The sequence below is a fragment of the Trachinotus anak genome, unplaced genomic scaffold (assembly GCF_046630095.1).
Source record: "Trachinotus anak isolate AG129_WGS33_773 ecotype Australia unplaced genomic scaffold, CSIRO_AGI_Tana_v1 ptg000021l, whole genome shotgun sequence".
In the NCBI taxonomy this organism is placed as follows: Eukaryota; Metazoa; Chordata; class Actinopteri; order Carangiformes; family Carangidae; genus Trachinotus; species Trachinotus anak.
The window spans coordinates 29,258,407-29,273,665 of record NW_027273872.1 but is presented as its reverse complement, the minus strand read 5'-3'; the positions used below and the strand labels follow the sequence as shown (position 1 = coordinate 29,273,665).

Genomic DNA, 15,259 nt, shown 5'->3' with positions numbered 1-15,259 from the left:
TGTGCGTTTTGGTGAAGCTTTTGAGTTTTTGACATCACAGATATCTAACAGGAATCTTAGGATACAGTCAGCTTAAAATGACTCAGATGAGAGAATACTGTTCAGAATCAACAGTTGTGCGTTTTTGGTGAAGCTTTTGAGTTTTTGACGTCACAGATATCTAACAGGAATCTTAGGATACAGTCATCTTAAAATGACTCAGATGAGTGAATACTGTTCAGTTGTGCGTTTTTGGTGAAGCTTTTGAGTTTTTGACGTCACAGATATCTAACAGGAATCTTAGGATACAGTCAGCTTAAAATGACTCAGATGAGAGAATACTGTTCAGAATCAATAGTTGTGCGTTTTTGGTGAAGCTTTTGAGTTTTTGACGTCGGCAGATATCTAACAGGAATCTTAGGATACAGTCATCTTAAAATGACTCAGATGAGTGAATACTGTTCAGTTGTGCGTTTTTGGTGAAGCTTTTGAGTTTTTGACATCGGCAGATATCAAACAGTAATCTTAGGATACAGTCAGCTTAAAATGACTCAGATGAGTGAATACTGTTCAGAATCAACAGTTGTGCGTTTTTGGTGAAGCTTTTGAGTTTTTGACGTCGGCAGATATCAAACAGTAATCTTAGGATACAGTCAGCTTAAAATGACTGAATGTGAGTGAATACTGTTCAGTTGTGCGTTTTTGGTGAAGCTTTTGAGTTTTTGACGTCGGCAGATATCAAACAGTAATCTTAGGATACAGTCAGCTTAAAATGACTGAATGTGAGTGAATACTGTTCAGTTGTGCGTTTTTGGTGAAGCTTTTGAGTTTTTGACGTCGGCTGATATCAAACAGTAATCTTAGGATACAGTCAGCTTAAAATGACTGAATGTGAGTGAATACTGTTCAGTTGTGCGTTTTTGGTGAAGCTTTTGAGTTTTTGATGTCGGCAGATATCAAACAGTAATCTTAGGATACAGTCAGCTTAAAATGACTCAGATGAGTGAATACTGTTCAGTTGTGCGTTTTTGGTGAAGCTTTTGAGTTTTTGACGTCACAGATATCTAACAGGAATCTTAGGATACAGTCACCTTAAAATGACTGAATGTGAGTGAATACTGTTCAGTTGTGCGTTTTTGGTAAAGCTTTTGAGTTTTTGACGTCACAGATATCTAACAGGAATCTTAGGATACAGTCAGCTTAAAATGACTCAGATGAGAGAATACTGTTCAGAATCAACAGTTGTGCGTTTTTGGTGAAGCTTTTGAGTTTTTGACGTCGGCAGATATCAAACAGTAATCTTAGGATACAGTCAGCTTAAAATGACTGAATGTGAGTGAATACTGTTCAGTTGTGCGTTTTTGGTGAAGCTTTTGAGTTTTTGACGTCACAGATATCTAACAGGAATCTTAGGATACAGTCATCTTAAAATGACTCAGATGAGTGAATACTGTTCAGTTGTGCGTTTTTGGTGAAGCTTTTGAGTTTTTGACGTCACAGATATCTAACAGGAATCTTAGGATACAGTCAGCTTAAAATGGCTCAGATGAGAGAATACTGTTCAGAATCAATAGTTGTGCGTTTTTGGTGAAGCTTTTGAGTTTTTGACGTCACAGATATCTAACAGGAATCTTAGGATACAGTCATCTTAAAATGACTCAGATGAGTGAATACTGTTCAGTTGTGCGTTTTTGGTGAAGCTTTTGAGTTTTTGACGTCGGCAGATATCAAACAGTAATCTTAGGATACAGTCAGCTTAAAATGACTGAATATGAGTGAATACTGTTCAGTTGTGCGTTTTTGGTGAAGCTTTTGAGTTTTTGACGTCACAGATATCTAACAGGAATCTTAGGATACAGTCAGCTTAAAATGACTCAGATGAGAGAATACTGTTCAGAATCAACAGTTGTGCGTTTTTGGTGAAGCTTTTGAGTTTTTGACGTCACAGATATCTAACAGGAATCTTAGGATACAGTCAGCTTAAAATGACTGAATGTGAGTGAATACTGTTCAGTTGTGCGTTTTTGGTGAAGCTTTTGAGTTTTTGACGTCACAGATATCTAACAGGAATCTTAGGATACAGTCAGCTTAAAATGACTCAGATGAGAGAATACTGTTCAGAATCAACAGTTGTGCGTTTTTGGTGAAGCTTTTGAGTTTTTGACGTCGGCAGATATCAAACAGTAATCTTAGCATACAGTGAACTTAAAATGACTGAATATGAGTGAATACTGTTCAGTTGTGCGTTTTTGGTGAAGCTTTTGAGTTTTTGACGTCACAGATGTCTAACAGGAATCTTAGGATACAGTCATTTTAAAATGACTCAGATGAGAGAATACTGTTCAGAATCAACAGTTGTGCGTTTTTGGTGAAGCTTTTGAGTTTTTGACGTCGGCAGATATCAAACAGTAATCTTAGGATACAGTCATCTTAAAATGACTGAATGTGAGTGAATACTGTTCAGTTGTGCGTTTTTGGTGAAGCTTTCGAGTTTTTGATGTCGGCAGATATCAAACAGTAATCTTAGGATACAGTCAGCTTAAAATGACTCAGATGAGTGAATACTGTTCAGTTGTGAGTTTTTGGTGAAGCTTTTGAGTTTTTGACGTCGGCAGATATCAAACAGTAATCTTAGGATACAGTCAGCCTAAAATGACTGAATATGAGTAAATACTGTTCAGTTGTGCGTTTTTGGTGAAGCTTTTGAGCTTTTGACGTCACAGATATCTAACAGGAATCTTAGGATACAGTCAGCTTAAAATGACTCAGATGAGAGAATACTGTTCAGAATCAACAGTTGTGCATTCTTGGTGAAGCTTTTGAGTTTTTGACGTCGGCAGATATCAAACAGTAATTTTAGGATACAGTCAGCTTAAAATGACTGAATGTGAGTGAATACTGTTCAGTTGTGCGTTTTTGGTGAAGCTTTTGAGTTTTTGACGTCGGCAGATATCAAACAGTAATCTTAGGATACAGTCACCTTAAAATGACTCAGATGAGTGAATACTGTTCAGAATCAACAGTTGTGCGTTTTTGGTGAAGCTTTTGAGTTCTTGACGTCGGCAGATATCAAACAGTAATCTTAGCATACAGTCAGCTTAAAATGACTCAGATGAGTGAATACTGTTTAGTTGTGCGTTTTTGGTGAAGCTTTTGAGCTTTTGACGTCGGCAGATAGCAAACAGTAATCTTAGGATACAGTCAGCTTAAAATGACTGAATGTGAGTGAATACTGTTCAGTTGTGCGTTTTTGGTGAAGCTTTTGAGTTTTTGACGTCGGCAGATATCAAACAGTAATCTTAGCATACAGTGAACTTAAAATGACTGAATATGAGTGAATACTGTTCAGTTGTGCGTTTTTGGTGAAGCTTTTGAGTTTTTGACGTCACAGATGTCTAACAGGAATCTTCGGATACAGTCAGTTTAAAATGACTCAGATGAGAGAATACTGTTCAGAATCAACAGTTGTGCGTTTTTGGTGAAGCTTTTGAGTTTTTGACGTCGGCAGATATCAAACAGTAATCTTAGGATACCGTCACCTTAAAATGACTCAGATGAGTGAATACTGTTCAGAATCAACAGTTGTGCATTTTTGGTGAAGCTTTTGAGTTTTTGACGTCGGCAGATATGAACTGTTGTCCCTGAACAGTGTTCACTTAATATTGATTTCCTTTACGATGTGACCTAATACTTGTATTTCATACGTCCCGATATCAGAAACTCAAAATCTTAAGAAAAATCGTATAAATGAAGTTCCAGTGTACGTGTTCAATTAGGAAGTCCTATCCTCTTTCCTAATTAAGGCACACCTCTTTTTACATATCCACTCATTATTCCCTCATTCTTCTGGCACCTTGCTGTCATCGTCATATCAGATGTTCAGACAGCTGTTCACAATTAACCAATGGCAGGGCGACACAATTTCTCATTTATCATCTGCTGGCGCACCCTTTTTAAAGATGTTTCTTCTCAGTTTTAGCTTCCTGCTCCGCTGACATGCACCACTCCTCCTCCCCAATCTCCACCTGATCTTCAGTCTTCTCGGCGTCAGAGGGTTCTTTGGCATCTCTACATCAGAGGTCTCTCAGCCATCCCATCGTCGAAGGATCTTCAGCCTTATCAGTTTCAGAGCATTCTCAGCCATCTTCAGCATCAGAGGTTATTCGGCCATCATCGGCATCAGAGGGATAATCAGCTGCCACCACCACCAGTGTCTGGTCTCGGAGGGATTATATACAGATACGAACATGTATTTTGCTGCTGCTCATCCTAACTCTAAACATCTCCCCCACGAGACCAAACGCCAAAGTCTATGAATTCAGCACTATTCATCATGTCTTGTCTAATTAAAATATTTGCTTTCACTTCATCTCTGCTGATTGAACTGTTGTTTCTAAAAGTAGGGATTTATACACTGAAAAAAGTGTTACATGCAGTTGTTCATTCAAACTAATAACTGCCATTTAAAACAGGATAAAATTATTGATTTGATTGTAAAACTCATTCTTTTTGCATTTAGAGGCATCAAGTTTGATTTATACTGAACTAAATATACGTCCAAAGGACCCAAAACAATGTTTTTGATTTCTCTGAAGTTTTTTTTTTTTCTTCACGACCTGCAGGTAATATTTTTAGTTTGAATCGAATGTTGCGCATGCGCTGCACACTGCACACTGCACAGTTAGAGCACATGTTTAATCCCGTAGGTCTCTCTCGGCATGCTGGCCAGATGCACCATTTGACATCGTGGATGTCGCTTAAGTCCTGGATGGATTTCGTCCAAAAATAAATGTAAGTATTCAAAGCAGTTGCTGATAATAAAAGTTTGAGTGTTTTGTGTTGTCAAAATTGCAAAGAATAGCCCAATTGTAGCTGGCTTAAATGGGGCGATAGCTGGAATGTTTATGTGTTGCATATGGTTCATATGTTAAAGATTAATAAATGAATTTAATGTAATCTGTTGGCTAAGTGTCTTTTTTTTAATAGAGTTTATAAGGTGGGGAAAAAGTTATTTTTGAAGTTAAGTCAAAAAAAATATGAAAAACATAGTTTGGGTATATGTAAATAAATTAACTGGTGTCAATGCAAACAATAATTCAGTTAAAAGTGAATATATATTAGGTTGGTTCAAATTAAATTTGTTAGTTTGGGTCATAACTAAAATGTTAAGAAAATAATTTGGCTCAAAGCAAAGAATTAAGGTTGAGTCAAGTGCAGTGTTATTGTTTACATCAACATAAAATAATCAGGTCATAAGAAGTTACTCAATTTAGATTCTATGAAGTCAAATATTTTAGATGTAATATCTGGACATCATTTTTTTTAGTTTGAGCAAGGCTATACTTTTTTCAGTGTACCTGTTAACGTCAAAACCTGAAATGTTTCACAAAAATTGCATAACTGTTGTTTCTATACAGTATTCACTCAGTCTGAGTGATTATGTCTGCAGTATGACCTAAAAGCAGGGATTCATACCTGCCAGTCAAAAACTCAAAAGTTTAACGAAAATCACACAACTGTTGATTCTGAACAGTATTCCCCCACTTTCAGAAATTTTCAGTTAACTGTCTTCAAAAACTAGTGCTTCACACCTGTAGACCTCAGAAACTCAAATACATCACATGAATCACACAACTGTTGATTCTGAGCTCATACTGTGTGATTTTCAGTTCACTTGTCTCCTAAAACTTCTGCTTCATACCTGATGACCTCACACAGTCACAAACTGATGAACATCATGATATGTTGAATAACATTAAGCAAAAGATTGTTTCATATGAATTTTATAAGCTATCATCTCAAAACATCACAAAGTATTCTGAAGCAAAACTGCAAAGAAGGCAGACCCACACACAAACCATAACAGCAGATCATCATTTGTAGTTCAAAACCGATCCACACAATGCTGTACCAGAACCCATGACACGGTCAACATCACAAAGAGGGAGATGTCTTACCACCATACAGCATATAGGCCTGCGTCTGTGTGTGTGGACTGAATATGCAACCCTGCCTGTATGGGATGTGTCTCCCTAAAAATATTGATGTTGAAGCATTTTCAATGTTGACATTCGTTATGGTGACTTCAACACTACAAAAGATTCTATCAAATTAGTATTACCTTGAAAAATTGACCACAGAGGTTTTGGTTGACTCTCCTGGGCTCTCCTCCCTGGCATTGATAATGTTAGAAACTAATGTCCAGCTCTCACCCAGGATGTCAAAAATCTTTCTAGGTCCTCACTGTCCTCTTGACCTCCTCCTGCCTGCTGATGTCATTATGATGTCCCTCTGCTTGTTTAACACAACAGCACAACCACAGAAAACAAACACAGTAATATCATCTCTGAGTCCTAATTCTTATAAGTTTCAGCTTATTCTTTTTTTCAGCAACTTTTCTCCTCTCCACTTGCTCATGCTCATCTATGAATTAACTCTTCAATGAAGTAGCCTTTGAACTAATAACACAGTAGTGGAGGTAGTATTCAGACCCTTTACTTCAGCAAAGGTACCAATACAGCAAATCCTTTATTGCAAGTCCTGCGTGAAAAATCCTGCCTAAGTAAAAGTACATGAGTATTAGCAGCAAAATGTAGTTAAATTATATCAGAAAAGTAAGGGTTAGGTCCCTCTGACTGAGTGACAGGAACCTAATCATTACTTAGTTGATTAATCTTTTTTTTTTTTTAAGATATTTTTTGGGGCATTTTTGGCCTTTATTGACAGGACAGTAGAGAGTGACAGGAAAGGGGCAAAGAGAGAGGGGGAATGACACACAGGAAAGAGTCGGGCCAGTCCGGAGTCAAACCGGCACTCGCCTCTTAAGAGCACCCGCTCATGTGGTACGCGCCCTAACCACTCCGCCATCAGGACACCCCCTTAGTTGATTAATCTGAGAGGAAACATACATACACCTGTTTTCAGCTTTTGGACTTTTTCTCTATTCTTTGATTTTTGGTGAGATGGATTGAAATTAAACCATGTAAGAAGTTTAGAGGGAAAAATCACTATTTAGTGGAGCTGTTAATAACATAGACATCTGAAATGTGACCCTGTCTGCACACTGCTTTTTGTAAAATATCAGAGGCCAAAAAGGTTGGAAACCACAGGTTTAATCTCTAACTATGCATGTTAAACTATCCTTTGTGTGAAATACTCATGTTAAAAATAACTACTACTAAAAATAACCAGTGCCAGATGAGTGTATTGGAGTAAAAGGTACAATATTTCCCTCTGAACTTCAGTGGAAGTATACCATAGCATAAAATTATTTTTAAAAATATATTTACAGTACCCAGAAGAGGTTAACCATGATGGACAGCACTTTCTGTGACAGACCAGCAGGGGAATCCATACACTTTAACCTGTGCCAGAGAGGTGATGGAACCAAATTATTCATAATCAGAACTCTTCCTCTGTAGAATATGTGAGGTAACAGTGACCTCCACTTGGTCAACCGTCTCGTCACCTTCTCCACCACTTACTTCCAGTTCTTCTGTACAGTCTGATCAGATCAGAACAGGTCTGCCAGTATGGCTTTTCTGGTTGGAGGTCTTCAATGAGACATTGAGAGTGTACTGGTGACAAAACTGCTTGATTTCACTTTCCCACAATCCCATCACTGCTTCATCAATGTAAAATCTCCTTTTCAAGTTCTCAAAACTTTCCAAAACTAGAATTACTGCCTCACAGTCAGACTAATTTCAGATCACATCCCTGTTTTTCCAGAGTCATATAAAATATTAAATTTTGTCATAATTGCTGTGTGACGTCTTGAGTAATGCTAAAAAGTATTTTGTGAAGTCACAATACCCTTGACTTTGACCACCAAAATCTAATCACTTCATTCGTACCAAATTTGAAGAAATTATCTCAAGGACTTCATTAGGCCAAAACTGTGCTTGGTGAGGTCACCAAGACCTTGACCTTTGACAACAAAAGTCTTATCAGTTCATCCTTGAGTCCAATTGAATGTTTGTGCCAAATCTTCTGTCAAGGTGTTATTGAGATAAGTTTCTCTAAAATGTGCATCTAATAACAAACAAGTGTTACAGTGCCAGTATGCAGACTTGTGTTTCAGATTTGCAATAACACATTACACAACACTGTGGGAATGAGCTGAGAACCCCAGTATCCTGCAGTATCCTGCACCCTTTCAAAATACTGAAATGATGCTTGAAACAAAACAACAAAAACAAACAAACAAACAAACAAACAAAAAACTAACTGTCTCATCTGGCCATAGAAAAACAAGTTCTTTCTTTTCTCTTTGGACCCATGTGCTACTGTCTGTGTTTCTCATGCATTTCTCTCCATACATCATTTAACCTGTCAGCCTACACCAGCTGCTTTGTGGCACATTTTGAAGCAGCATGAGGCTCAGTATGGTTAATGTCTAGCTCATTGTTCTCTGTACAGTTAAAATCTCCTCCAAGAATTAAAAACTGTTCAGGACCACACTGACTTAAAATCACACAGAGCTCATTTAAAAACTGAACTCTGTGCACTGTGTTGGGTGTGTCTCGGGCTCTGGATACTCCTCCTGCTGCTGCTCTCTCAACCTGCCTACTGCTCCATTCTTGGCCTGAAAGCCACTGGTGTTCATCTGCTTTCTCTTGAGAGCAGGGACTTTAAACACATTCTCATCCACCATCAGGTCTTCATCAGTGTCCTCAGAGTGTCCTCTGCTGCTTTTGCTACATTTGTGCCTGGCGTCTACACTATTTTCGAATTTTCTAAACGGAAACATTTGGAAATGCTGCTGGCCCTGTGTTAGTTTGAAAACTCCAGCCATGCGTTTGTAGTTTTGATGGGCAAAAACAGAGACCTCTGGAAACAATGATATAGACAACTACAGTCCCTGATTGGGTCTTATCAGCCTCGACTACCAGCTGTCAAAAGTAGTATGGATAATGAATTACAAGCGCTACTGACATTGTTGTCTTTGCTAGCAGCTGTTGTGCGCTACCTGCTTCCTGTTTAAACTGGCTCACGCATACCAAGTGTACATGAATGGTCATGTATATATGCATTTTCAGGTGTGTTAGTATGGACGCAGATCATTTCTCATATGGAGCTAAAGCTTTGTCTGGATGGAGATCGTTTTTGTTTCTCTCCAGAAATGTTTTAAACTCTGTAAAAATCTGACATGATTAATATTTTGTTTAACATGGTTTTCCTGCATAAAAGGTGAAAAAAAAATCAAAAACTGGGGCTGTAAGCACATCTACACTCCTCGATGAAAAATCTGGATCAGGCCTTATGCCCCACCCACCACTGCTGCTTGCACTTGGTTGACAAGTGAAACAACAGAGCATATCAATATGGTCAGTGGGGGAAACATCACAAAGTCTGAGCTGCATGTTTGTATCTCAGTCATACCCAGACTCAGGAGTTTTTGAGTTTATTGTGACCAAAATTGGTTCCTGGAAGACATATCAGAACTGTATGTGTAGCTCATTGATTATGTTGTTTGTTAACTTGTAACTGTGTCAGTGGCTGTGTTCGTGCTAACTAACACAGCGTCAGCGGCTGTGCTAGTGCAATCTCTGGCTCTCTGTCCTGAAAAGGTTTTGGGTTTATTTTGTCCACCCCCTCATCTCCACAAGTTCACAGGATTGGTTCAAACGTCATATAGCTAATATGACCTATTAATCCCTGGCTGTCTGAATCTGTTCTTATGAAACTGTTATTGGTTCACTGCAGTTCCAAGGTGAGAATGCACAGCCATGGTGTTAATAGCTTATTTTGCTCATGGTACGTTTTGTAGTATTTAAAAAACATCAAATGGACATGTGAATAAGGTTAAAACCTTGATTTTTATCAAAGGGCATCTTAAAAACACTGTTTTAAAATGAAAAGATAGTCATGTGGTGCTGTCAAGACTGACAGCTGCTGTCTGAGTGTCCTCCTGACACTGCTCTGTCCCTTTTGTCCCTCATCATTCTGTTGAGTGTGCTCTCACCTGCTCCCTCTGTGGCTTCTCAGCAAAGGAGACTCTTTCAGGACAGGCCTGGACTAAGTGACCCTCTTTCCCACGGCCAAAACACTTCGAGGCCCCAAAGTTGACAATCACCATACATCAACCTTCACACTAAAAACTAGACAGAGGTCCTTATCTCTTTTACTGAAGATCATGTGAACCTGCAAGCTATGAGAGACAACATGTTTCACCAGTTAAGACCTTCCTGACCATCCTGACTGCAACCTCTTTTTTTTTTTTTTGCCCTGACTGCAACCTCTTGAATGGGGAGACGATCTTCCTGTGTCTCGACAGTTCCTTCAGAATCTCATCACTGATGAATGGTGATATGATAGAGATCATCATTGCCTTAACTAATGTAGTCAGTGGTGAGACTGATACAGAAGTGTTGATCAGTACACTGCTCTCAACCAGTTTCTTTCTTTGCCTTTTCAATCTCATCCAAAAAAATCACAACTGCACTGTAAATCTGACCACCTGATTTAACACTGCTGTAACCCCCCAACTCTCTCCACAACCAGACTACACTAACCACTGTAGGGACTAGGATTTTATACACTCTTTGATCCAGCTAATAATATCACTTAAGAAGTGATTAGAATTGTCTTGAATTGAATTGGCTTTTTTGTCTGAGCAGTTGCTTAATTTGTGGTAAACGAAGACAGCTTTCCTTTTTGTTTTTTCTAACAATTGGCTATTATTAGAAAATGTAATGTTGTGTAAATAACACTGGAAAGACATTGGAAAAAATAGTTGAAAATATCTCTTTTATAGATACTTGTTGATATATGGTTGTTTGATAGAGTTCTTATTGGCCTTTTATTTTTTATTGCACTTAAAATAACATAAAGTACAGCAACAGTTTACTTGAGTCATTTATCTTTTCTTCACCTGGTTCTGTGTCCAGTGCAGCCCTCTGCCCTGCTGTTTGTTCCGTGTGTGTGTGCGTGTGTGTGTGTGTGTGTGTGTGTGTGTCTGTACCTCGTGCAAAGAACAGAGAAGAGTTAAGAGCAGAGGAACAGTGCAAACGTTAGCAATGACTTCTCTATTTCCTGCTCTCTGCTCGGTGTGTCTCTGCCTCCTTTAGAAATAATGATACAGGTAATGAAAGTAGTATATTGTAACAGAGCCAAAGCTGGGGAGTTAGTGAACTGGAAAAGCTATTATTTAGGCCTTCCTTAAATATTATTAAAATATTGTCAAGTGACTTCAGAAGGAGTCGTTCTAAGGTGGTTAGAGCTACAAACCTTGAGGTTTGGCCACTGACAGTTAAGTCTGGTGAGGCTTACAGTTGTAATGCATAAACATCATATCATACCACTGGTATATTTTTGGGAGATACACCCTTAATTATCATGCTCAAAATTCATTTTGCTCATTTACCATTTGCAACATAATGCTCCCTTCACCTCAAAACAGATGAACACACTGTGTACAGGGGCACACACAGTACACAGAACACAATGAACCTAATTGTTGCTGCATTCTAGTTTGGAAGGTAGATTGGTTGGTTTATCATTATTTTATATAGTTAGAGACCAGCTTTTTTCAGTTTTACATTAACAAATCTTTATTTGTTGAGACTGAATTCCTATTTTATAGACAAATCTATACATGTGAAAATGCCCTAAAACACAGTGTGTCATTGTTTTCTTTGGTGTTGCCTGTTCTTGTGATAAATGTAGAAAAAGTCAGTACTAAAGACCATTGTGTCTGTGTAAATTGATAATTCTATCTGCAAGTGTACAGTATTGAAATAAATAAATATGTAAGTACGTAATGCCCCCTTTTCCCTTTGAGCACCTGCCCCTCAAAATGTCTGTGCATGGGCCTTCTGTAACCCTACAAAAGATTCCATCAAATCAGTCTTACCTTAAAAAATTGAGGTTGGGTTTTGGTTGATTCTTTTGGGCTCTCCTCCCTGATGTGCACAATGTTGGAAGGCGATGTCCATCTATCACCCAGGATGTCACGGGTCAGTCAAAGGTCCTGCCTGCTGACAGTGTCCTCTTGACCTCCTCCTGCCTGGTGACAGTCATTATGACCTCCCTCTGTTTCAACAGCACATAAATGTAAAACTCACCATCACCCATACTATCCTGTTCAGTATTAAACCTGCAGGACAGCCACAGAAAATACACACTGTATTATCATCTCTGAGTCCTAATTCTTGCAAGTTTCCTCTGAAAGTAACGGTTAGGTCCATCTGACTAATGCATTATTGTATATGACATCATCAGACGATCAGTACTTAAGTATCAGTTTTCAGCAGCATGTTACTCTTTGAACTACTTTATATAGAGTTTTATATAAAGGGTCACCAGATACATCTGAAGGGTTGTCAGATGATAATTTGGATAGGAAAGAAGAAAAAAAAAATTCCAAAAGATAATTCTGTTTTCATTTTTTGGACTTTTTGTCTAATCTTTGGTTTTTGGTGAGATGAATCTTTAGAACATTTAGTATTTCACTGAATGTTCAAATAATAACACATATCACCAAAAATCAAACCATGTCAGAGCTTTAGAGGGAAAATCACTATTTGGTGGCGCTCATAGGCCCTGTTAAAACCTGGGATTAACATCCATCTCTGGTGATCCAATCACAGCCAGACTGCTCTACCAGTCTGCTTGTGCATGTATGGTACAGTCACAATCAGTTGTGACTGCACCCAGGACATATTGAGGACACATTTGAGATCCGATCATCCAGACCAAATGCTCTGGGCCACATGGCCACATTCTTTTAGCAGTGTGAATGTGTATTGCCACTCAGATAACACATGGTTAGACATAGAACAAATATTATGTAAGACAGTCACATTTCAGACTTAAAACCAACAATATCAGTGACTCTGACAGCCTTGTGGAAATTCCACCAAATCACAAACTCTATCCTTACACCATCTAACCTCACCCCAATATGGAATAATCCAGACTTTCTAATCAATAAAGCGCCACTTAGTGTCAGCACCTGGGCTGCAAAAGGAATCACACACCCCAAGCATATCTTACATAATAATAAACTGGCTTCATTCAATCATCTGACCAAGAAGTATGGCATCGAGAGCAACCACTTCTTAGAATACTTACAATTTAAATCCTGTATACAAGCAAAATGTAACATAACAGCCTGTAATCTGGAACTGTCATTGTCAACTCTCATTCTCAAGTCTCCATACATATGTACTCCATACAACTCACTATCTTGGGCAAAAAATATTTAGAATGGGATTCACTTCTGAAATTTGCACCAATTGCACCCAAAACAGCCCAGACACCTACATGCCATCTGGCACTGCATACCCATTCACCAATTTTGGAAAAAAATTCATTCATTCTTCATTAATTTCATTAATTTTCTACTCTCCCGATTTTTTTCCTCCTCTCATTGTCTATGTCATTATCATTATCACTATTAATGCTTATTATTGTTATTACTATTATTATCACAATTATTAATTATTATTACTTCTCTATTGGATGGTTCCTTTATTAATTCTGTTTTATCTTTCTCTTTTTGCCTACCAACTTTCAGCATGGTTTCTACATACACACTCCCATAATGAAATTGATATCTTTTTTTCTCTTTACTATTATTATTATTATTATTATTATCACCATTATTATTATTATCATTATAACTATTATTATTATTGTTATGTACAGAATCCATAGGATTACTCTCTCAGTTTTTTGTGTAATCATGTATACCACCATTACTATCATACTTAAATTTTTCATTTATTTATTTTTATCCGTTTTTGTATTCCTGGGTTTGCTTTAGTACATTCTTATTTCATTATTATTCATATTACCATTTTTCATCATTATTAATATTATCATTACTGTCATTATAATTATTATCAATTTCTTATTACTGTTATTATATTATTTTGAAATATTATTTATTCATTTATTTATCCATTCCCTTTTCGTTATTGTTAATATCTATTTATTTACTCAATTCATTTTATTTATTAAGGGCAAGTGAGGGATCCCACATCTCTCACGTCTTTTAATGCACTACAATAGAGAGGGTTAAAAAAGGACACGTTTGCGTTCACATTGCTAAAAGAATGTGGCCACAAACATGATCTGATGTGGTCTCAATGCCTCTCGGGTCCGTCACCTGTACTTAGTGCTGTCCACCTGTGATCGGATCACCCCATATCTATAACAAAATCCACCAGTCTCACTGCGCACAACTGATCACCCATATTTAAAAGCATACACTATCGGCTAGCCAACATTAGCTAACGAAACTGTAACTTGGGCAAAAGTTAACTAGCTAACACAAGCACTCCTCCATAAATACTTGACATAATCAAATTCAGATTCTCTGGTGGTAAGAAAGTAAAACGTCTTAAACAAGCAAGATCGTTAACCACTGCTACTTACATTTACCTCCAGCGCAAAGAGGGTGAGGCGACACGGTGCACGGATGCGAGTGCCATGCAGGGCATGTGGCAGGATGCTCTAAAGGGATGAGGCAGGCAGATCAAAGAGGCGGCGCGATGTTTTGATGTGGGAGAGAGAGACCAACCGTCCAAGTTAAGAAAAGGTGTAATCCGGAGGACTCTGGCGGCGGCGACTGAATAAAGAAATAACCAGATAGCCGAGTGGCTCATGCATATGACGCAGTAAACTGTTTTTGTAGCAGCGGAGTCGCCGGTTCGACTCCCGATAGCCCCCACTCTTTCCTGCATGTCATTACGCCTCCTTTTGCCCCTTTCCTGTCACTCTCTACTGTCCTTCTCATTAAAGCAAAAATGCCCCAAAAATTTCTAAAAAAAAAAAAAAACATTCTTCCTGTCCATCACAGTCAGAGGGTGTACCCCGCCTCGCCCAATGTCAGCTGGGATTGACTCCAGCGCCCCCACCCCCGTGACCGGGCCTCTGATAAGCGGCATGGAAAATGAATGAAAAAAAAAGAATGAATGATTTGCTCCGTGAGAAGGTTTCAAAAGTTCATTTCTGCGTTACCTAACATTCAATGTGTATTTAGTGTGTTTCCTTGGAAAACTAACAAATTCTCTCCTTTCCCGTGTTGTATTTGGTCGTTTCAATGAGAGATACAAAAATACAGTTAGAAAAAACTAATGATGACGTTGCTGCTCCATAAGACACTCTAGACATGACAGCAGCAGAGCGTTATTCAGACCATCAGGGAAAGTGACAAATCAGTTATTGTAATTTAATTTGTATAATTTAGTCCCATGCTGCTATGCTGGCAGGGGTGTTGGTCTGTGTCTCTGTAGTTCTGAAACTGTTTCGTGATTCAATAGCAGCTTTTTCA

At 38.2% G+C, this 15,259-nt stretch overlaps 1 long non-coding RNA gene across 1 annotated transcript; it reads right to left on the bottom strand.

Moving 5' to 3' along the window:
* Positions 1-5,148: 5,148 nt before the first annotated feature.
* On the bottom strand, positions 5,149-14,704 carry LOC139606006 (uncharacterized). The gene is made up of 3 exons (XR_011684526.1): positions 14,362-14,704; positions 11,834-12,012; positions 5,149-6,270 (listed from the first exon to the last, which is right to left on the bottom strand). It is a non-coding gene; the product is annotated as an uncharacterized lncRNA (long non-coding RNA).
* Between the last annotated feature and the right edge of the window lie 555 nt (positions 14,705-15,259).